The sequence below is a fragment of the Scyliorhinus torazame genome, chromosome 17 (assembly GCF_047496885.1).
Source record: "Scyliorhinus torazame isolate Kashiwa2021f chromosome 17, sScyTor2.1, whole genome shotgun sequence".
NCBI lineage: Eukaryota > Metazoa > Chordata > Chondrichthyes > Carcharhiniformes > Scyliorhinidae > Scyliorhinus > Scyliorhinus torazame.
Window position 1 is genome coordinate 48,039,968 of NC_092723.1, and position 24,269 is coordinate 48,064,236.

Here is a 24,269-nt window from a genome sequence, read left to right on the forward strand (position 1 = left end):
TGCTCCGGTTTCCTCCCACAGTCCAAAGATGTGCAGGTTAGGTAGATTGGCCATTCTAAATTAAGTGTCCAAAAAGGGTGGGGTTACTGGGTTACGGGGATAGAATGGAGGCGTGGGTTTAAGTGGGGTGCTCTTCCCAAGGGTGGGTGCAGCCTCGATGGGCTGAATGGCTTCCTTCTGCACTGTAAATTCCATGATTCTCAGATTCAATGGTGGGTCATCACCACGACGCGGGGAAACCAGAGAATCTCAGCCCACAGCAGAGCCAGTGGAAGGCTTTTGTAGGGTTGCGACCATACGTTACAAGGCCAAGGCACACAATGGCAGGAGTTCAAATGGGTGTGCTCCATAGAACGGAAGGATTAGAGGAGGTTGTGGAATCAGATCAACTATGAATGGGCAGCAGTCAATGTAAAAAGGTGAGGCTATAGGAACTATAGTGGGAATTAATAAAACCAAGGTAAATGTTCCTACAAGTATAAGTTAGTTTCCAGGCATAAAAAAATGACACCAGAGGTGACAAGAGTATCAACAAAGGAAAGACAAAAACAGGAAGTGCTTCCATGCACAGGATTTTTGATATGATAGAACAATAACGGAAATGGAGATGAGCCTTGGTATGGAACCCGCATGGTTAACTAATCCTAGAGATAAATTTACAAGCAAGCCACATTGGCAGTACAAATTGCATTTATGTCGCAATGTTGTTCCGAAGTGACACAAACTCTGTCCTTCTGGCACACAGGTCAATAGAGTAAAAAGGTCCTATAATCAATATTAATCCTTCGCCATAAGAATTTTGCCAAACTCTGGATGGTTGAAAGAGCCTGAATACAAAAGGTAACTGTAACATTTATATTTCAGTCAACAAATTATTTGCAATATTGTAATTCCGGTTTGAAAAATATCAGACAAAAACATAGATCTTAGCCCAAATTTATAATGACTGACTTGGTCTTAAACATCTTCATTTTATAGCAACATATTTTGAAAATCAGGCACTTTGAAACTAGCAGTGCAGTATACAGCAATTCATATGAATGTGTAAGAAATGATCACACTGTAATTTTGTATTGTGTGTTTTAATTCATTTTATCTCTACAGTTTTTAAGCTTCATTCCACAAATAAATGCCAATTAAATGAGAGAATATATAGCTACATGCACATTTCTTTTCTCTTCAGTTTCTCAGCCTTTTCTATTGAAAGCCAACTGAACTGGATTCCTCCTACAGCTGCCATTAAGCGATCAATGGAACTGAGCAGCTTAGCATAATTTAATTCGATGTTGTTGACACCTCTATTTAAAGCAATATGCTCACAGCCAGATCAAAACCAAGCGACTTAACATTTATATTAATAATCCTTAGCCTGTTAAATATTCCAGTTATCAAACTCAATCTTTTTGTGTCATAGTGTATAGGAATCTGTAAAGACCAGTTATGTTACATGTCTGAAATTCAGGATTTGTTTTGGTAGAAGATTCAATTACTGCCTGTTCCATTTTCAGAGCTGACAGTTTGCGGGAAACACAATTGCAGAAAAAAAGGAGCAACCTATATCCTCAGAAAGAGAACAAAGGGCTGGAACTTCCAATTTGATAAGGAAACAAAAGGGTGCAGTTTAGTTTTTGAGCAAATAAATTGTGATCCAGATCAACAGTGCCCCCAAATGGTAACTTAGCGACAAACATATATCTAAAAAGAAATACCTGGCAGAAATCAAAATAAGTTTGATAGAGGATAAGCAGTGAAGCTGATTTTAGGAGTTTCAGATGTAAGGTGCAAGGTAGGTAAGTAAGTTAGGTTATTCCCCTGGAAAAAGGAGACTTTGTGTCCACCTAAATTATATTTTCAAGATTGTAAAGGGTATTGACTAAGTTGATCCATGTAACTTGTCGATTGCAGCAATTTGGGTCAAATAACTGGAGCAAAAAGATAAAAATAAGTAAGCTACAAGTGAGAATGGAAGCCTAAATTGCACTATTTATTTTTCTTCCAAGGGGTTACAGGCTTGCGTCACAGGTTACCAGGGAAGATCATCGAAGAAGACAGTATAAATGGATTGAAAAAGCAATCAGAAACGTTTCTGGAGAGAGAAGACTGTAATAGTGCTGTCACTTGCATCAAAATTGCATGCCCCCTACGATTTCAGACAGGAGGTCCTGTGGACATTAGGGGTGTTAGCACAAAAGTGTATTGTGCACAAAAAGAGCAGAGACCTGGCATTATAATGCAGACAGGATGCAAAGGACAAGAAAACTGACCCCCATATTTTATAGGACATTTTCAAAGTTTTTAATGTGGCAATTTGATTACTGCATTGGGTAGTCCTTGGTCTGCACCTGTCTAACTTAGCCATAAATAGCAGACAGTTGGGCATGCTGGAGAACTTGCCTTAAAAAACTTGCCTGATTTTTCTTCAATTAATTTTTCAAATTTAGACCTCATTCATTTTTGAATATTGGGACTGGATAAGAAGCTTTTACTCCTCAGGTACAACTCTTGATTCGATGGAACTCTTGTTGCGAATACTGGACTTTATAAGATGGTAAAACAGGAGCAAACTGTCTCCTTTAATTCAATGTAAATTGGAATACTTTGATAAAGGGAATGACACTTCCTATGGGATCTGGACAGAGACAAACACGTGTGACCTGATACTTCATCCATCTGGAGACAAACCCATGTGATCTGCTTGCGACTGAACCTTATTCAAAGTGAAATTTTTGACAACTGACCATAAAGGAGGAGGTAGCTGGCCTTACTGCTGCCAGAAGCACAGACTCTCAGAGGCAGTCAAACCAAAGGAATTGGGGTAAGAAGACTCACGACAAGTGCTCCTATGCCAAGCAGGAAAATAGGACAAATTTTGTTTATTTTTCATTTACAGGATGTGGGCTTCACTGGCTAGGCCTGGCATTTATTACCTATCGCTAATTGCCCTTGAGAAGGTGGTGATGAGCTGCCTTCTTGAACTGTTTCATTCCATGTGATATAGGTATACTCATGGTGCTGTCAGGTAGGGAGTTTCAGGGTTTTGACCCAGTGACAGTGAAAATAATATATTTCCAAGCCAGGGTGGTGAGTGACTTGGATGGAAACTTCCAAGTGGTGGTGCTCCCATGTATTGAGCTGATTGCAGACTAGCACCTGTGATGCTGGAGACTTCAGGAGGAGGCTGAGATAGACATCTATTCAGCACTTCTAGTTGAGCATTGTAACAAAAGATTCAGCCTTATCTTTTGATGTGATGGACTCCCTGGGTGTTTACTGTGAAACCAATGTGTTGAGTTGGCAGGAATGTTAATTAATCCAATACAAACATCTGTAGACAAGTGTCAGATTCCATAGATATTGGTGTCTGCTTCTATCTCCTGTTACGATACCCTGGGCAGGTTTGAGGTCAATTCCAGCCCCATTCGTCCCAGAGACACAACACAAGTGAATTAATCAGTAATTCTTATTAAAGAAATCCCGAAATCTTTGGCCCTTGGCTGCCCAATAAATATAGTCAGCAGATTTGTAAGTTTAAACACAATAACTGTTCATTTATAACTAGGACAAATATGAAAATAAGCAGTTAATTCAGCTGTTTAACATCTGAGAATTTGCTGCTTACTTTAGTGACGTTTGACAAACACACAAATAGGATGGGAATAGAGGAATATCGACCCCGGAAGTATAGAATATTTTAGTTTAGACGGGCAGCATGGTCGGCGCAGGCTTGGAGGGCCGAAAGGCCTGTTCCTGTGCTGTACTTTTCTTTGTTCTTTGTTCTAGAGAAAACAGAGTGGGAAAAAGACTAGTTGCCAAAGCAAAACTGAAACCTCTCTGGGTCTCTTAACCATTTCAGTGGTAACAGATCCAATCACCACTTGTTTCCTGGCAGTACACTGTCTTTTAGACCAATTTATTGGCCACCAGCCAAATCAATCAAACCAAGTTGTCACTGATGTCAACTAATCTGTAATCACCATGTTGAACTGGCACACCCCTTCCTGGATTATTCTGTTTAATTAAAGGCACAGGCCACTTTCCTTAAAGACACATGTCCATTAATCACCCATGGATCAAAAATGCAACAAGAAACAAAAAGAAAGGGGTAATAAGGGAATAAACAGGGAACAAACAGGAGGGCCACTTACACTCCCCAGAAATTCTCTCAAGCACACATTTCCAAGCTGTCAGACTGCTCCTGTGACATAGCCTTGAATAAGTCTCACCTTCGCTCAAGCTGACCATTAGGAGGGATGAAGTCATTGTTTTGATGCCCACCAAAAACTCTCCTCTGATGCCATTTGTATCTCTAACCATCAGGCTAGGCTGAACAAAGCCACTCACAATGTCAGCATCTCAATCAATCCTAAGCTGAACAATATCAGTCACATACTCTCTACCACCAAGTCTCTGCGCTTTGGCCTCTTCAATGGATCTTGGACTGGATCAATGTCCTTCCCAGTTTAGCAGTTGGAAACCTTACTTCGGATACTGTCTCACTTCCGGCAGTGGTGCAGGACTCTTGGAATTTTGGCACCCAGTTCTCTACAGAAGAATTCAAGACTGATTACTTTGACCAGCAAAATTTAAGGAGAGCTCCCATCTTAAAATAAAACTCTATTATCAGTGTAGTTCATGTTTAGACTAATAATACTTTGTTGCATTGAAGACATTAGAGAGGCATAAACTATTTCAAGGAACAAGAAAGAATATACAGACACATAAATCAATATTTATATTGTTGAAATGGATTCAAAATAACATAATAAATAATTTAAATCTCACAGTGGCAAGCACAAACTATATAATATAATTCTGTTAGCTTCTGTTTGCACATCTATGTGTTTACTGCAAATATTTTTCATCTTTGCACTTCTACTTGTTAAGCAATAACAGCTGAAGCAGGTCATGAGTAAGTATTTTATTAAAATTACATATAATACTCAACTACATTTGCTATTTATAGCTTGACTGGTGCTGAAAATGCTGAAAAGGAGTCAAAATATAATGACTATTCATGTACACATTGAAATTAAAAATAATACCTTCAGTACACACTACTGCTCTTCCTGACTGACGATATCCGCTGCCACATCCATTACCTTCAGCGAACTGGCATCCTTTCTTTACTAGCTTAATGTTAAGGGTTAATAATCCACACAGAGAGTTGGGCAGAAATAGTTCATCTGCTTTCCATAGTAATTTAACCATGGGATAGTCTGCAGATATTAATAAACACTTTGATTTCCCCAGTGCATGACTAATCTATATTTGTTATAATCCCCGCAGCAAACAACAGCTGACTTACAAGGTGATAAAACTGATTGTTGGCAAGTTAGTTGGATTGCTTATCCCCAACAAATCTGCAGCAGCTGGTTGCAAATGTGTCATTAGTGACTTCCTTACTGCTGAATGTTCACTTCTGTTCAAAAAAAAATGTGGAAGGAGCTGGAGCTGGTGCTGTTAATTTGAAAAATGTACTATACTTCCAGAATACAACAGCAACAGGATGACGGGTCCGAAGGATATCACAAACCCTAAGGGAGATATAGACGTGGTTTAGGGATACTATAGAAATGGAAGGCATTTTTGACACTCTCCCAATGATTCACAGAACTCCAGTGTGGTACAGTTTATTAACTTTCACACAAGGGTCAGCACCTATCTGTGCCTTAGCAATAGATGATATTGCAAAAGGAGAAATGCATTACCCATACTTTCCTTGGCAGAGTAGGTACCAATTTTTCAACAGTCTTGAAGGAAGTCCTCATCCCGCCCTGGCCTTCTGCAATTCAGTGGCCTTTAGTTCATACCCAGCTTATCTTATCTGGTATTTAGATTCTGAATCCTCTTATGAGACCATTGCTGTCAGCGACTATTCCCGGGTCAGCCCGTGCTCCTGGCCTGATAGCTGTATAACTTGACTCTGCAAATACTGGTGCATTTATGCCAATTTTGAGGGTGGGTATAGAGGGTAATAGTGACACAGGTGTTTGCCCCATTGGGACTTTTCCAAAAGATGGAGTGGCCAATGAGGCATCAAATGTATTTTGCAAAGAAAAATAATTACTCCATCCTTATCTCTGACCTTTCTGGATGAAGTGGGTAGAGAAGTATTCAGAATCCTTTGTTTAGAACATAGAACATTACAGCGCAGTACAGGCCCTTCGGCCCTTGATGTTGCGCCGTCCTGTGAAACCACTCTAAAGCCCATCTACACTATTCCCTTATCGTCCATATGTCTATCCAATCACCATTTGAATGCCCTTAGTGTTGACGAGTCCACTACTGTTGCAGGCAGGGCATTCCACGCCCTTACTACTCTCTGAGTAAAGAACCTCCATCTGACATCTGTCCTATATCTATCTCCCCTCAATTTAAAGCTATGTCCCCTCGTGCTCGACATCACCATTCAAGGAAAAAGGCTCTCACTGTCCACCCTATCCAATCCTCTGATCATCTTGTATGCCTCAATTAAGTCACCTCTTAACCTTCTTCTCTCTAACGAAAACAGCCTCAAGTCCCTCAGCCTTTCCTTATAAGATCTTTCCTCCATACCAGGCAACATTCTGGTAAATCTTCTCTGCACCCTTTCCAATGCTTCCACGTCCTTCCTATAATGCGGCGACCAGAATTGCATGCAATACTCCAAATGCGGCCGCACCAGAGTTTTGTACAGCTGCAACATGACCTCATGGCTCCGAAACTCAATCCCTCTACCAATAAAGGCTAACACACCGTACGCCTTCTTAACAACCCTCTCAACCTCGGTGGCAACTTTCAGGGACCTATGTACATGGACACCGAGATCTCTCTGCTCATCCACACTGCCAAGAATATTACCATTAGACCAGTACTCTGTCTTCCTGTTATTCCTTCCAAAATGAATCACCTCACACTTTTCTGCATTAAACTCCATTTGCCACCTCTCAGCCCAGCGCTGCAGCTTATCTATGTCCCTCTGTAGCTTGTAACATCCTTCTGCACTGTCCACAACTCCACCGACTTTAGTGTTATCTGCAAATTTACTCACCCATCCTTCTACGCCCTCCTCCAGGTCATTCAAAAAATGACAAACAGCAGTGGCCCCAAAACAGATCTTTGTGGTACACCACTAGTAACTGCACTCTAGTCTGAACATTTCCCATCAACTACCACCCTTTGTCTTCTTCCAGCTAGCCAATTTCTGATCCAAACTGCTAAATCACCCTGAATCCCATGCCTCCGTATTTTCTGCAGTAGCCTACCGTGGGGAACCTTATCAAACGCTTTACTGAAATCCATATACACCACATCAACTGCTTTACCCTCATCCACCTGTTTGGTCACCTTCTCAAAGAACTCAGGAAGGTTTGTGAGGCACGACCTACCCTTCACAAAACCGTGTTGACTATCTCTAATCAAATTATTCCTTTCCAGATGATTATACATCCTGGGCGTCATTCTCCGCCGGCGGGAGTCTCCGTTCTGCCGGCGCTCGGGGGTTTCCCGACGGCGTGGGGGTGCCCCACAATGGGAAACCCCATTGACCGGCCGGTGTTACGGAGACTCCCGCCGGCCGGTCGGCGCAGAAATGTGGCGGGGCGGGTAGGAGAATTTCGCCCCCTATCTCTTATAAACCTTTCCAAGATTTTGCCCACAACAGAGGTAAGGCTCACTGGTCTATAGTTACCGGGGTTGTCTCTACTCCCCTTCTTGAACAAGGGGACAGCATTTGCTATCCTCCAGTCTTCTGGCACTATTCCTGTAGACAAAGATGAATTAAAGATCAAAGTCAAAGGCTCAGCAATCTCCTCGCTAGCTTCCCAGAGAATCCTAGGATAAATCCCATCCGGCCCAGGGGACTTATCTATTTTCACACTTTCCAGAATTGCTAATACCTCCTCCTCATGAACCTCAAGCCCTTCTAGTCGAGTAGCCTGAATCTCAGTATTCTCCTCGACAACATTGTCTTTTTCTTATGTGAATACTGACGAAAAATATTCATTTAGCTCCTCTCCTATCTCCTCAGGCTCCAAGCACAACTTCCCACTACTGTCCTTGACTGGCCCTACTCTTACACTAGTCATTTGTTTATTCCTGACATATTTATAGAAAGCTTTAGGGTTATCCTTGATCCTACCTGCCAAAGACTTCTCATGTCCCCTCCTGGCTCTTCTTAGCTCTCTCTTTAGGTCCTTCCTAGCGAACTTGTAACTCTCGAGCGCCCTAACTGAACCTTCATGTCTCATCTTTACATAAGCCTCCTTCTACCTCTTGACAAGTGTTTCAATTGCTTTAGTGAACCACGGTTCCCTTTCTCGACCACTTCCTCCTTGCCTGACAGGTACATACTTATCAAGGACACGCAGTAGCTGTTCCTTGAACAAGCTCCATATTTCCATTGTGCCCATCCCCTGCAGTTTTCCTCTCCATCCGATGCAGCCTAAGTCTTGCCTCATCGCATCATAATTGCCTTTCCCCCAGATATAACACTTGCCCTGCGGTATATACCTATCTCTTTCCATCAATAAAAAAAACTTAATCGAATTGTGGTCACTATCACCAAAGTGCTCACCTACCTCCAAATCTAACACCTGTCCTGGTTCATTACCCAGTACCAAATCCAATATGGCCTCGCCTCTCGTTGGCCTATCTACATACTGTGTCAGGAAACCCTCCTGCACACATTGGACAAAAACAGACCCATCTAAAGTACTCGAACTATAGCGTTTCCAGTCAATATTTGGAAAGTTAAAGTCCCCCATAACAATTACCCTGTTGCTTTCGCTCCTATCCAGAATCATCTTTGCAATCCTTTCCTCTATATCTCTGGAACTTTTCGGTGGCCTATAGAAAACCCCTAACAGGGTGACCTCGCCTTTCCTGTTTCTAACCTCAGCCCATACTGCCTCAGGAGACGAGTCCTCATCAAACGTCCTTTCTGCCACCGGAATACTGCCCTTGACTAATAATGACACCCCTCCCCCTCTTTTACCACCTTCCCTGAGCTTACTGAAATATCTAAACCCCGGCACCTGCAACAACCATTCCTGTCCCTGCTCTATCCATGTCTCCAAAATGGCCACAACATCAAAGTCCCAGGTACCAACCCATGTCGCAAGTTCATCCACCTTATTCCGGATGCTCCTGGCATTGAAGAAGACACACTTTATACCACCTTCCTGCCTGCTGGTACCCTCCTGCAATTTTATCTTGAAACCTTACTCACGACCTCACTACTCTCAACCTCCTGTATACTGGAGCTACAATTCAGGTTCCCAAGCCCCTGCTGAACTAGTTTAAACCCTCTCGAAGAGCATTAGCAAATTTACCCCCAAGGTTATTGGTACCCCTCTGGTCCAGGTGTAGACCATCCCGTTTGTCGAGGTGCCACCGACCCCAGAATGAGCCCCAATTATCCAGAAATCTGAAACCCTCCCTCCTGCACCATCCCTGTAGCCACGTGTTCAACTCCTCTCTCTCCCTATTCCTCATCTCGCTATCACGTGGCACGGGTAACAACCCAGAGATAATAACTCTGTTTGTCCTAGATCTAAGTTTCCACCCTAGCTCCCTGAATTCCTGCCTTACATCCCTATCCCTTTTCCTACCTATGTCATTGGTACCTATGTGGACCACGACTTGGGGCTGCTCCCCCTCCCCGTTAAGGATCCCGAAAACACAATTCGAGACATCACGCACCCTGGCACCTGGGAGGCAACACACCAACCGCGAGTCTCTCTCGTTCCCACAGAATCTCCTATCTATCCCCCTAACTATGGAGTCTCCAATGACTAATGCTCTACTCCTCCCCCCCCCCTTCCCTTCTGAGCAACAGGGACAGACTCTGTGCCAGAGACCTGTACCCCATGGCTTACCCCTGGTAAGTCCCCCCCCCCAACAGTATCCAAAGCGGTATATTTGTTACTAAGGGGAACGACCACAGGGGTTCCCTGTACTGACTGCTTCCTCCCAGCCCCTCTCACCATCACCCATCTATCTTTATTCTTCGGAGTACCTACATCCCTGAAGCTTCTATCTATGACCACCTCTGCCTCCCGAATGATCCAAAGTTCATCCAGCTCGAGCTCCAGTTCCCTAATGCGGTTTCTGAGGAGCTGGGTGCACTTCCCACAGATGAAATCAGCAGGGACACTGACAGCGTCCCTCACCTCAAACATTCTACAGGAGGAACATTGCACTACCTTCCCTGCCATCCCCTCTAGATAAAAAAAGAGAAAGAAAGAGCTTACCTGTTATTCACTCCCCTTCTTAGCCAGCACACACTCAGTAGCCTCTGCGCCCCGCACAATAACACCTGAGGGAAAATAAAAGAAAAACTACTTACCAGTCACCGTTTAAGCAATCATCTGCCTGACACAATGAAAGGACACTTTGCAATTTTAATTTGGTCTGCTTCTTTCAAAGCTCAATCAGGAAATTGAGCTATTGTGTTACATTCCTGGTCAGTTCTCAGGCTAAGAATTCTATGCGACCTCACCCCCAACCCTCAGCACCACTCCGTTGAGAAGAGCAGATTCTTACCTCATTGCCAGGATTTGGGTTGTTAGCATGTATAAAATTACTGATGAATTCGACATTTCATCTTTTTTAGCTGTGTTAGAAAGAGAATGCTGCTTTTATCTAACAGTTTTTGCAAAGCTTGTCAGTTTTTAGGTGTGTGGTCGCAATCTACCCGCCACGTTGCACTCTCGCTCGAGCACAACGCGGATGATAGATGCTGGGAGAGGCCTCCCGCAGGCTTCCCGTCAGCCTTCATGCCTCGCAGAATATACCAAAGTCCCGCGAGGTGTGAGAATCATAATCCCGCCCAAAAGGGGCCTGACCAAACAGCGCGCGCCTAAGTAGGGTTTAGGCAAGTTCAGCCAATATCTACCAGCCTCCTGGGATTTACCACCTCCCCAGTGAGGCCTCAGCCGGGCATTGTTCAGTATTGGTCCACACAAACATGGACCAGGTGGAATAGCACTTGGGGGGTCTCCCGGGACATTGGAGACACCTGAGTAGTCAGGGATAGTGCAGGGTATTTCACTGGCCCTTCCCCCTGGAATGCGGGCACCGTGGCATTGCCCAGCTGGCACCTTGGCACTGCCAATCTGACATGAACACTGAGAGAGTGGCTATGCAAGGATGCCCGTGTGCCAGGGTGGTACTGCCAATGGTCAGGAACTGAGGGGGGCCATTCCATGAACAGAGAGTGGAGGGGGGGTTTGAAGGGTGGCAGGTAAGCAGGGGTCTCTGGAAGGTGGGAGGGTGACAGCTGGAAGTCCTGGAGGGAGCAGGGCTGTAAGGGGATGTGGGGACATCTGAAGAGGTGGGCCCTAGACACCTCACATCGGAGGTCGTGGGGTAGTGTCCATGTGTGTGGTATTTGACAATGTGGGGAGAGTGGGCTACCCACAAACTCACTTAGAGATCAGAGCACCTTGTAAAATGGCAGGCCGAGCTCTGAGTTCAGCTACCCTGTTGAAAACAATTCTAAGGGCGTGATTCAACTAATTGGGAAAAATGCGCCATAATGAGTGCGTTTAGCCAAGTATTTCGAGCACCGGGAAACACAAAGCTATACAACGCATCTCACATTGTATAAGGAGCCTCAGTGGGGAACATGCAGCTGAGGCCACACATAGCTCCATTTTGTACACTGAGGAACTCCGCTCATCGAAGCGAACCCGCGACTTCCCCAACCCAAACACACTATGGGATGATCCCTGACCCCCTCCTCCCAAAAACCCGTGCAGGGCACCCCCAGCCCGATCACATGCAGACAAAACAAATACCAGCATGGCACCTTGGCAGTGCCTATTCCAGCTTGCAGTGCCACCTGGGCACCTTGGCAGTGCCAGGGTGCCAGGATGGCACTAGAAGTCCCAGGGCACTACTCTGCCGAAAGGGCATGAATCTGGGGGCCTCCAATCCCCTGGAAGATCCTCACATTTGTGGAGATCAGTACTGAATGGCACTCACCCAAGGTCTCCAAGGCAAAGGGGATAGATTCAACAGCCTCAGGTACCTCAGGAATTTAATATGCAGATTTTCCAAAAAGTGATCCGACCTGCAATGGGCGAGATTTATATCGCAACAAATCACAAGGTCGCATTAAACCACGTGAGGTGTTGCGAGCAGGGAAGATCCTGGGAGCGGGGTCCCCTGGCTTTTATTGGCCACGCTGCATCGTGGCGAGCTGACTTTCAGGTGCATCACGCCCTAAGTGTGGGCTAAAATGGTGAGAAACTCTCCAAGGCCCAAACAAGTGACTAAATGTTGTTTGATAGCCTTGGGGAACTTGTCGGCAGAGCCGGCAGGAAACTCCCTGAAAAAAACGCCACAAATGAACTTAGAAATATTCCCATTAATTTCAGCCCTATGTGTAAAACACCCTTATTCAGGTTAATTACTGCATTATTATTAACACAAAAAGGTGATCATATAAAAATATTAAAGGTTCCATATCAAAAGTGACAGGAGGTGCAATGAATCAAGGTTCATGTGGGGTTAGAACTGTTTCTTCCATTCATTAGTAGTCATCAAATTTTGTTAATAAAAGTGAGTTTCCAAAGTATCTATTCAATGCAGATTCAACACATAATATTCATTCAGAAAGGATACCGAGGTGCTTCCAGGTCATAGTAGTACTTGTGAGGAAAGATGAAAGATGTGTTGGATTTGTTCTCTTTAAAAAAAGGGTCTTGTGATGATCAAATTGAAGTTATCAAAATTCTGAAGGAAATTCTGCAAAGTTGATATTCATTGAGGTGGAAGCTTCAAATGTTGGGCACACAAACTATGGAAGAAATTTGGATGAAACTTTCTTGTTTACCATGAGATGTTCATATACTTATAAGAATGGAGGTTTTTGTTGTGTCTCTATTGTTGGAACTGTGTTCAATGGGAGAATGCGATGCAAGTAAACATTGCTCCAATGCATCACTCATATGAGAAAAAGTGATACATTTTTGGGCTCCCGAACAAAAGTCACATTACCTTTCACGATCATATTCATGTAAGAAGATTCACCAATATTTTGCAGTTGTTGTATTAACATTTTCTTTTGAATAAAAAGATTAAGATTTGCATTCCCTGACAACTTGAGTTTATATGAAGCAGGTTAGACCTCTGTATGTGCCAGCTAGTACCCCATCGATCATCCCATTTTTACCACTTACCACTTTATAGTATATTTCTGTTTATGGAAGATGTGGCGACATCTATTTCTCAAGTAAGAAATTCTATAATTGACTGACTCAGTAAGGATTGAAAAAAATGCAAAGTTATTAACATGTACTTTATCAATCATAGTTTATTATTTGTTGATAGCTACTGGACTGTGCACTTAGTTGTATACAAGTTGATAACAGTACATGTAATAATGATGGAACACTCAAATAGGATAGAATATTGACTCAAACCACGAAAAGACACACAAATCCAATCCAGCTAATTACTGCTCCATCAGTCTACTTTCGATCATCAGCAAAGTGATGGATGATGTCATCGGCAATGCTATCAAGTGGCATTTAAGCTGCTCACTGATGCTATGTTTGGATTCCCAAGGGCAACTCAGCCCCTGGTTGCAGAGTAAAGGTTTAACATCAGAAGCATATATGATGCTGATGTAATAATGATGTCAGATCACATGACTGAGAACTAAGAGAAATGAGGAGGGGGAGGAGGAGAAGCTCCAGTCTCGTGTAGCGGTCCAAATGTTTAAATACTTGCTGTATGTAAAGAGTAATAGTTTTGAGAAACCGGATTTGAATAGAATACTTTGGGAGAATAGACAATCCCCCAAACCCATGTCTAGACCATGACCACAATGGAATACTGACCTCATTACAGCCTTGAACCAAACATGGACAAAAGAGCTGAGGTGAGGTGAGAATGGCCATCCTTGCCATCCTTGACATCAAGCAGCATTTGCCCAAGTGTGATCTCAAGGAGCCCTAGCAAAACAGGAATCAATGGGAATCGTGGGGGAAAATTTCCACTGGTTGGAGCCATACTGAGCACAAAGGATGGTGCTTTAGTTGTTGGAATTCAGCCATTTCAGTCCCAGGGAATCACTTCAAAGGTTTCTCAGGATAGTGTCTATGGTGTTCTTTGCATTATTTCATTCAGGATGGTTGGCGTAGTGTTCACAAAGACCACAAAATAGCTTGAACTTGAACAAAGCTATAAATTTATTAACACTACTAATTTGGATTTGACACTTACTTCTAAATAATACAGTTGATTGTTAACATATAAACTATACTCATCTACAACTAATCTTAATACTATCATAAACTATGATCTGCTCTTACATTATCAATACTTCTGTCTGTTTCCAGCTAACTCCTGTACTACTTTCTCCCACAAGGCTTAGCGTCAATGCCTTATATGCTTGAAACTGTAGCTCCCTCTAGTGGTTACTCTAGATATGTCATTAACCCTTGCAGTTCTCACAGTTATGATAATACCACAGTGTCCTAAGTCTAATCATCTTCAGTTGATTCATCAATGACCTTCCTTCCACCATAACGTCAGAAGTGGGGATGATTGTGGGCGATTGCACAATGTTCAGCACCATTCACAACTCCTCAGACACTGAAGCAGTTAGTGCCCATATGCAGCAAGACCTGGACAACATTCAGGCCTTTAATTATCAGGGCTGATAATTAAGTAGCAAGTAACAATCACGCACAAAGGTACAAGACAATGACCATCTCCAACAAGCAATAATCTAACCATCTCCCCTTGACATGCGAGGCAATAAATGCTGACCTAGCCAACAATGCCCACGTCCCATGAAAGCATGAAAAAGACTACTCTCATTAAACAGCAAAGGAGATGCAACAGCACATAAGGCAATTAATCAGTTCAGTAAACAATAAATCCACTGAAAATTGCAGAAAGAAAATGAACCATATTTATTACCAATGATTTAATTCTCTTCTAGATTCACCTTGGATAGTAGCTTTGTGGCTTAGCCTAGCTTACTCTCAAGGTTCTTAGTTTCCTATCCCCCCTCAAGCTTACATAATTCTGACACTAACAGTTGCAGGGATGAAGACAGAATTTAAATTAAGGAAATTATGGTCAAATTTATTTAATTTCTCCTCATTCAGTTGAGCCATGGCTTTGTGAAAATCTTGCCTTTACTGGGTGTGAATCTGTTACTACCTGAATACAATTGTAATTATAATTATCCAATTTTCCAATATTTAACAAATTCAGATATTTATTCAAATAACAGCATTAATGAGGCAGATCAAATATTTTAGAGCTAAACTTCCAACATGTTGAATTAATATAGTGCTAAAGGGATGATCAAATCTTTTGCAGGCACTTGCCAAATAAGCAGCCTTCAATACATTATTTTCTGATCATGCTCACTGAAAATTCAATTGTCTGATCTGCTAAAATCAAAGACGTTTGTCATCATCAAATAAAGAAATCAGCACAATGCAACGGCCATCAATTTCCTAAATTCATAAATGCATTATTTCTGTGAACACCACTAAGTCTTGGAACACAACAAATTAAAGTTATGATAGATGAGGCTATTTAGCTGCAATTACATTATTGCCTTTTCTCAGTGATCCATTGAAATGTTTTTCAAATTGCCCTCATTTTAGTTTTCTGAATGTAATCTCTAATAACCTCCAAATAAATTTGGGTTGACTTAACAAGGGCCATGGCATTATGAGTTCACTGGAAAAAGTATCGACTAGCCATAGTATCTCGATTAAAAGATATATTTGTCTCCTGTAAGCCCTGGTGTGGCCAGTGACAGCATATGGTTGTGAAAGCCAGATCGTCAGGAAGAGTAATGAGAATCGAATAAGAGCATTTGAAATGAAAGGACTCAAATGGAGTTTCACGTGTCATGGACATCCAAGCAGATAAATGAGTGGGTGCTTCAGAAAGCTGGTGTGATGAGGAACTTGCAGAAGGCAGTGATAGCAAGGAATCTCACATATTTTGGATATGTAATGCGAACAGGAGGGGAGTATTTGGAAAAAGAGGTAACGCATAGCTCAGTTGACTGGACAGCTGGTTTGTGATGCCCAGCAACGCCAACAGCATGGGTTCAATTCCCCTACCTGAGGTTATTCATGAAGACCCCGCCTTCTCAACCTTGCCCCTCGCCTGAGGTGTGGTGACCCTCAGGGTAAATCATCACCAGTCAGCTATCTCTCAAAGGGGAGAGCAGCTTATAGTCATCTGGGACTATGGCAACTTTAAATAAATAATCTTTATTGTCACAAGTAGGCTTATATTAACACTGCAATGAAGTTACTGTGAAAACCCCTAGTTGCCACATTCCGGCGCCTGTTCGGATACACAGCGGGAGAATTCAGAATGTCCAAATGAACAAACAGCACATTTTTCAGGACTTGTGGGAGGAAACCGGAGCACCCGGAGGAAACCCACGCAGACACAGGGAGAACGTGCAGACTCCACACAGACAGTGACCCAAGCCCGGAATCAAACCTGGGATCCTGGAGCTGTGAAGCAACAGTGCTAACCACTGTGCTACCATGCCGTCTTTCATTTCAATGCAAGGGAAGACACCTGGAAAACATGCATGAGGAGGACCCAAGATGGCATGGATGGATAATATCAGAATGTGGACTGGCCTCTCTGGGGCAGGCAATGAGGGCAATGGAGAATAGAAATCAGTGGAAAAAGATAGTTTTATAGTGCAACCAATCCTCGGAACGAGGGTGGATGAAATAAGAGATGGGCCAAGAATCCCCAGTATCGAAGTAGTTAATTTAAAAGCAGATTAAACCAATCCACCCCCTAAAACCAATACTGTCTGGGACATACATTACTGATAAACCAAGAACCCACCTGATTATATAAAAGCCTACTGTGCTGCCCTGAACACATCAAATCTCACCATGGAATATATTAAATGGAAATGGTATTTGCTAATTGGACATGAATGAGAAACTGTTCATGATTTTAAAAATGTGCACCTACACCCGCCTTTCCTTTTAGTTCCCATTACCTAGTTAGTGATCTGTAGTTATAAATCTAATGATTTTTTAAAACAGGAAATGGTGATGACCAGAAATTCCAGTGTCTGAGAGTGAAGCTGAACAACGCACCAAGCAGTTGTAGAATTTTAGGAAAGAATTAAGTTCCCCAGGATTTGAGTTAGAATTGGGTGCTTTAATTGTTTTTATTGCTTAATAGATTTTAGTTAATGTTTAAATAGATTGCACCATGTAAATAAAAGGGATATAGGTGGTACTGGATGAGCTGGTGGAGCAGTGATCACTGCTTAGAATAAACCTAAATTTGATTAAGTGAAGATTTGCTTTCTAGTCTTATGAACAGAGTTACCTTTGGAGCTTAACAAAGAATTGTAGCAATAGTCAGGAGAAATCAACCAGCAACTAACCTGTAAGTAGTTAATGATCCCTTTAAATAGCTCTAATGGTGGTGAGGGATCCTTCGTGCTCCTTCATGCATGTTTAGCTGTGAGAGTTTAAGAGGGACCTGATGTGTTGGGTGTTCTGGATCACATACAGGTCACCAACACTTGAAGTAGTGCAACACTATTTTATTGAAAGGTTAACCGTTTAAACATACTTGAACTGTGGGTAAATACGATACTAGCTTTAACTAAAGACCTTTGCCTTGTCCTAACCAGTTGATGCACTCAGCACATGGTAAATGTCTGTGTTGCAGGCTGTGAGCTCTGTGCTCCTAGCTAGCTGCTACTCGAATGAGCGGGAACTCTGATGCCCCCTGTCTTTATAGTGCGTGTGCTCTCACTGGTGATTGGCTGCGGTGTTGTGTATGTTGATTGGTCCCAGTGTGTGTCCATCAGTGTGTGTCTGCACCATGATATACTCGTGTATATTATGACAGGGCCATTGACCAAAGCATCGAGTCCAAAATAGCTCCCAAAAAAATAAATCTGGAAAAGTCACATGTTATGAGCTATGTAATGCAATTCAATGGAAAGTAGATATCTTAATTGCCTTGGGGATTATATTTACCAATAGGTTCAGAAAAAATACTTGCCCCAATGGCAATTCCTTTTTTTAAATGTTTTTATGAGAGTTTTTCTTTTTATACAAAATAAAGATGAACGTGAACATACACGAAAACTATATACATTGGTTACCATTCACTATATACATCAGTTACAATTTATATTTCTCAGCAAATGCCTCCAAATGGTAATTTTAAAACACAGGAAATATCAAATGAACATCTAAACTCACCCACCAACAGATACAAAGGATAAATCGCATTAAGTATTAATCCTTAGCTATAGCTGTTTGGAATTAGCAGCAAGAACAATTATTTTGTAGGTGTGAACCTATCAGTGCACATTTAGAGAATCTGCAAAAGAAGGGAATCATCAAAATTACAGTGCAGAAGGAAGCCATTCAGCGCATCGAGTCTGCATAACCCCTTAGAAAGAGCACCCTACTTAAGCCCATGTCTCCACCCCATCCCTATAACTCAGTAACCCCATCTAACCTTTCGGACGAAGGGGCAATTTAGCATACCCAATCCACCGAACCTGCACATCTTTGGAATGTGGGAGGAAACCGGAGCACCCGGAGGAACCCCACGTAGACACGGGGAGAAATTGGAAACTCCACACAGTCACCCAAGGCTGAAATTGAACCCGGGTCCCTGGAGTTGTGAGGTAGAAGTGCTAACCACTGTGCTGTCCGTATCAGGATTTAGAAAGCAGCATCACAAACAAAAGTAATTTAACAAAGAGAGTATTAATAACTGTGTTAGGGGGCATGGGATACAGGGAAATTTGGCTGCCTGGATACAGAATTGGCTGGCCGAAAGAAAACAGCGAGTGGTAGTGGATGGAAAGTATTCTGCCTGGAGGTCGGTGACCAGTGGTGTCCCGCAAGGATCTGTTCTGGGACCTCTGCTCTTTGTGGTTTTTATAAATGACTTGGATGAGGAAGTGGAAGGGTGGGTTAGTAAGTTTGCCGATGACACAAAGGTTGGATGAGTTGTAGATAGTGTTAAGGGTTGTTGCAGGTTACAGCAGGATATTGACAGAATGCAGAGCTGGGCTGAGAAGTGGCAGATGGAGTTTAACCTTGATAAATGTGAAGTGATTCATTTTGGAAGGTCGAATTTGAATGCTGAATACAGGGTTAAAGGCAGTATTATTGGAAGTGCGGAGAAACAAAGGGATCTTGGGGTCCATGTACATAGGTCCCTCAAAGTTGCCACCCAGGTTGATAGGGTTGTTAAGAAGGCGTATGGTGCGTTGGCTTTCATTAATGGGGGATTGAGTTTAAGAGCCGCGAGGTTTTGCTGCAGCTTTATAAAACTCTAGTTAGACCACACTTGGAATATTGTGTCCAGTTCTGGTCGCCTCATTATAGGAAGGATGTGGATGCTTTAAAGAGGGTACAGAGGAGATTTATCAGGATGCTGCCTGGACTGGAGGGCATGTCTTCTGAAGAAAGGTTGAGGGAGCTAGGGCTTTTCTCACTGGAACGAAGAAGGCAGAGAGGTGACTTGATAGAGGTGTATAAGGTGATGAGAGGCATGGATAGAGTGGATAGCCAGAGACTTTTCCCCAGGATGGAAATGGCTGTCACGAGTGGACATAGTTTTAAGGTGATTGGAGGAAGGTATAGGGGAGATGTCAGAAGTAGTTTCTTTACACAGAGTGGTGGGTGTGTGGAATGCACTGCCAGCAGAGGTGGTGGAGTCAGAGTCATTCGGGACATTTAAGCGACTCTTAGACAGGCACATGGGCAGCAGTAAATTGAAGGGGTGTAGGGTAGGTTGATCTTAGATTAGGATAAATGGTCGGCACAACATCGTGGGCTGAAGGGCCTGTACTGTGCTATACTGTTCTATGTTGAAATATTGGTAAGCATTTATTAAATCATATTTACATGAACATATGCTTTGCACATGGATATGGTTCAGTAAATTGTAAGTACTTTGGGAAACTTTCACCATGCACTCGCACTGACAAAATTTGGGCTGTGTTTTTCACAGTTAAATTTATCATTTTGCGACATCTAGTGCACGAAAGGTGCCTTCATCCCATGTGAAGATTTAAGATTCCTTCTCCCCATGTGAGTATTTCATAAGGCGAATATCAAACAGAGCAAATGTTTCAGTCAAATAACCACCATGATGTAGAAATAAATTTCACCAAGATGGAATCGAGATTGAACCCGAACACAAAGTTTAAAATATTGGAAGGAGTGAGCAAAAACCTGTCAAAGAGGTAGATTTTAAGGAGGCTGAGAAATGGAGAGTGTATGAGAAAGAGGTGTAAAGCAGGATGAAGTTAGAGATAGGGAGAGACAAGGCCATCAAAGAATTTCAATACAAGGAGGAAATTTTCACCTTAAGACATTGGAGGACTGGGAAGCATGGAGATTGATGACAACAGAGATAACGGGTAAGCAATATTTGATGTGACATTAGGTTACCTGCAGAAGGATATTGGATGAGTTGTTGTTTACAGAGGGTGGATGGTGGGAGGCTGGCCAGTAGAGCATTAGAACAGTCAACTCTGGGATGACAGTGGTGTGGATTAGTGTTAGAGCAGCAGCTGCACTTAGGTAGGAACAGAGGTGATCATTTTGATGAGGAAGAGGAAGTGGACAGGCGCAGATCTTTAGGAACATCAGTGTTACTCTCCAAAAGGTCTGTGGTGACCGATCGAACAGGGGCGGGATTCTCCGGTCTCCCAGCCAAGTGTTTCTCGAAGGCGGCAGGCCGTTCGCTGGCTGCCGGATTCTCTGCTCCCACCGCTGTCAATGGGAATTCCCATTGAAGTCACCCCACACTGTCGCGAACCCATGGGCGGGGGTGCGCTGCTGGCGGCACCAGAAAATGCCGTCGCCAACAAAAAGCCGAAGAATTTCAGCCGGGAGCTCATTTTTAAACCTTTTTAAAAGCATTTATTCACAAAAATGTACATAACAAACATGTGCCTCCTCTACTCCAATGCCCACCTGTTCCTATCCATAGGAGCTAAAGTAAATTCCGAGGCAATGCCTATTGTTTCCATCCAATTAAACACATTTAATATACATCTAACAGTCGATATAATGATGCAGGATTGTTGCAGAAGCCATTGCAGCAGATGCTCTGGCGATGTTCATCGAGGTAAGAATAGGACCAAGTTGGGGCAATCCCACTGAGCTGAACAATGGAGGAGAAGGGTTGGAAAACGATGGTGTGGTCAACCACCATAGAATCCCTTCAGTGCAGAAGGAGGCCATTTGGCCCCGACCCTCTGAAAGAGCACCCTACCTAGGCCCACTCTCCCGCTTTATCCGTAACCCCATCTAAGCTGCATATCTTTGGAAACTAAGGGGCAATTTTAGCACGGTCGATCCACCTAACCTGCACATCTTTGGCAACCATTACCAAAGCCCAAATTGGGGTTCGAAGGATGAGGAGGAATAATGCACCATAGTTATAATAATCGAGGATATAATTTGCGACTTTGATTCAGGTGACAGTGATACCCAAGGAGTTGCAGGAAAAATGGTAATAGATTTCAGAGGGGACAACACATTCAAGGATGTTGGAGAGCAGACAGATTTGAATGGTGGGCCGGGTAGGTCACAAGGACATTGGTATTGAGGGCATTATTTTAAGGAGGGATATGATGATGACAACTTTGAAAGGGTTGGGTTAGCATCTGTGGAGAGAAAGACATTTAAAGTATCAGTTAGCATAGGAACCAGTAAAGAGGTCAAGAGAGTACAAAGCAACTTGCATGCAAGGTACATTAGGATTGAATCAATAATTCAATCAGATGATTTTTCCCACCTGGTTTTCTGCTGCTTACAATACTATGTAGATTTACTTGAGCAAATGCCTGTTTTATACTCAGGAATATATTTCACATGTGTTTTAAAATAGAAATGTGAAAACTAGGGCATTCTATTGTCATACAAGATACAAGAGGTTGCTGTCAATTTGCGATGTTTTTCAATGCTGCCATAGGCATCCTACAAAGAACAAAGAACAGTACAGCACAGGAACAGGCCTTTAGCCCTCCAAGCCTGTACCGGTCATGATAACAATCTTTGCCAAAACCCTCAGCACTTCCTTGTGCTGTATCCCTCTATACCCATCCCATCCATGTGTTTGTCAAGCTGCCTTTTGAACGCAGTTAATGTATCTGCTTCCACAACCTCCCCTGGCAACGGGTTCCAGGCACTCACCACCCTCTGCGTAAAAAGCCTGCCTCGCACATCTCCTCTAAATGTTGCCCCATTAAGCCTATGCCCCCCTGGTGACTGACCCCTCCACCCTGGGAAAGAGTGCCTGTCCATCCACTCTATCCATGCCCCTCATAATCTTGTAGACCTCATCCTCCGTCTTTCTAGTGAAAACAGTCCGAGTCTATTCAGCCTCCCTCACATAGCTAACACCTTCCAGACCAGGCAACATCTTGGTAACCCTCCTCTGCACCCTCTCCAAAGCCTCCACATCCTTCTGGTACTGTGGCGACCAGAATTGTGCGCAATATTCAAAGTGCGGCCTTACCAAGGTTCTATACAACTGTAGCATGACTTGCCAGTTTTTATACTCAATCCCCCATCCAATGAAGGTAAGCATTCCGTATGCTTTCTTGACTACCTTGTCCACTTGTGTTGCCACCTCCAAAGATCTGTGGACCTGCATGCCCAGATCTCTCTGACTTTCTATATTCCTAAGAATTTTGCCATTTACGGTATATATCTCCTGAATGTTAGACCTACCAAAATGCATTAACTCACATTTGTCCAGATTAAACTCCATTTGCCATTTCTCTGCCCAAGTCTCCAACCTATCTATGTCCTGCTGTATCTTCTGACAATCCTCAACACTATCTGCCACACCACCAACTTTGGTGTCATCCGTAAACTTACTAATCAGACCGGCTACATTTTCTTCCAAATCGTTTATGTACACCACAAACAACAGAGGCCCAAACACAGATCCCTATGGAAAACCACTAGTCACAACCATCCATTCAGAAAAACACCCTTCTACTGCTACCCCTTGCCTTCTGTGACCGAGCCAGTTCTGTATCCATCTTACCACCTCACCTCTGATCCCGTGTGACTTCACCTTTTGTACCAGTCTGCCATGAGGCACCTTGTCAAAAGCATCACTGAAGTAAAACTGTTCCACCTTCTCGCTTCTTCTCTGGTTTTCCTCAAATTTTCCTCAGTGCGCATCTCAATGTTAGCCATTCATCCAATTTTTCTTTTTTCTATTCTGTTATCATCCTGATTTTCTCCATCAATTTTTGCCTGTCAGACAACTTAAAGCCAGGAATTAATGAATTCTAAGTATATAAATCACATGTAGTAAATTGGGCTTCAGTCCAGCAACATTTATTACTCACATTAATAGTTAAATAACTTTTAAGTAAGTGTAAATTTACAAATGGCACTTCAAATCTATTCAGATGGAAATTATTCAGCCTCTATGCATAGCTGCTGGATTCACTTCCATCTAACACCTGAGAAACCCATGAATAAAATCATCACAATAATACTGCACTTTAAGTCAGGTCCTGGCTATCAGGTCCCGCAGAGGCTGCAAAATAACCAAAATTTAATTACCAAGTCACTGTAATTTCCTCTCCACAGTTCAGCAATGGCAGCACAGAGACAGGCTGTGCTCACCTGACAACAGCATTTGTCACCTGGAGAATAATATTCTCTAGATGATGCCAAATTAGTTTATCCATTGAAAAACTTAACCACAATCATTTGATATACCAGGAATTGTGTTTGTGCCAGTCACTGCACAATCAAAGCAGGTACTCATCTTTGATGAATCCAAATCCAGTAGCTCATATGAGTCTGGAAATTAGTGTTGATAATACTATACTTTGACAGCGTCTTCCAAACCACAACCTCTACCGCCTAGAAGGATGGGGGCAGCAGATACATGGGAATACCAGTACGTGTAAGTTCCCCTGCCAGCTACCGACCATCATACTCTGAACTATATTCCCATACCTTCACTGGAACTCCCCCTCACTTAGCACTGTTGGTGCATCTACACCACATAAGTTACAGTGGCTCAAGAAAGTGGCTCACCCTCACCTTCTCAAGAGAAATTCTGAATGGGTAATAAATGTTAGTCCAGCCATCAACTCGCACATCCTGTGAACAAATTTTCAAAAATCAGTTTCATGTTTTATGTATTTACTTTAAATGTGTTAATTTTAAAAGTAATGCAGCGGGGCGTCTAAATCATGGCCCCAATATTAATAAGGAGGTGGGGCGATGCAGTGGGAG

The 24,269-nt window shown here is 42.9% G+C and overlaps 1 long non-coding RNA gene across 1 annotated transcript in view; it reads right to left on the bottom strand.

Moving 5' to 3' along the window:
• Nucleotides 1-1,085: 1,085 nt before the first annotated feature.
• Nucleotides 1,086-24,269, bottom strand: part of LOC140393858 (uncharacterized) — a 33,168-nt gene continuing 9,984 nt past the window's right edge. Inside the window, exons 2-3 of the long non-coding RNA XR_011935752.1 lie at nucleotides 10,233-10,297; nucleotides 1,086-4,542 (exon numbers count right to left, since the gene is read on the bottom strand). This is a non-coding gene — a long non-coding RNA (uncharacterized lncRNA). The remainder of the gene's footprint in view (nucleotides 4,543-10,232; nucleotides 10,298-24,269) is intronic.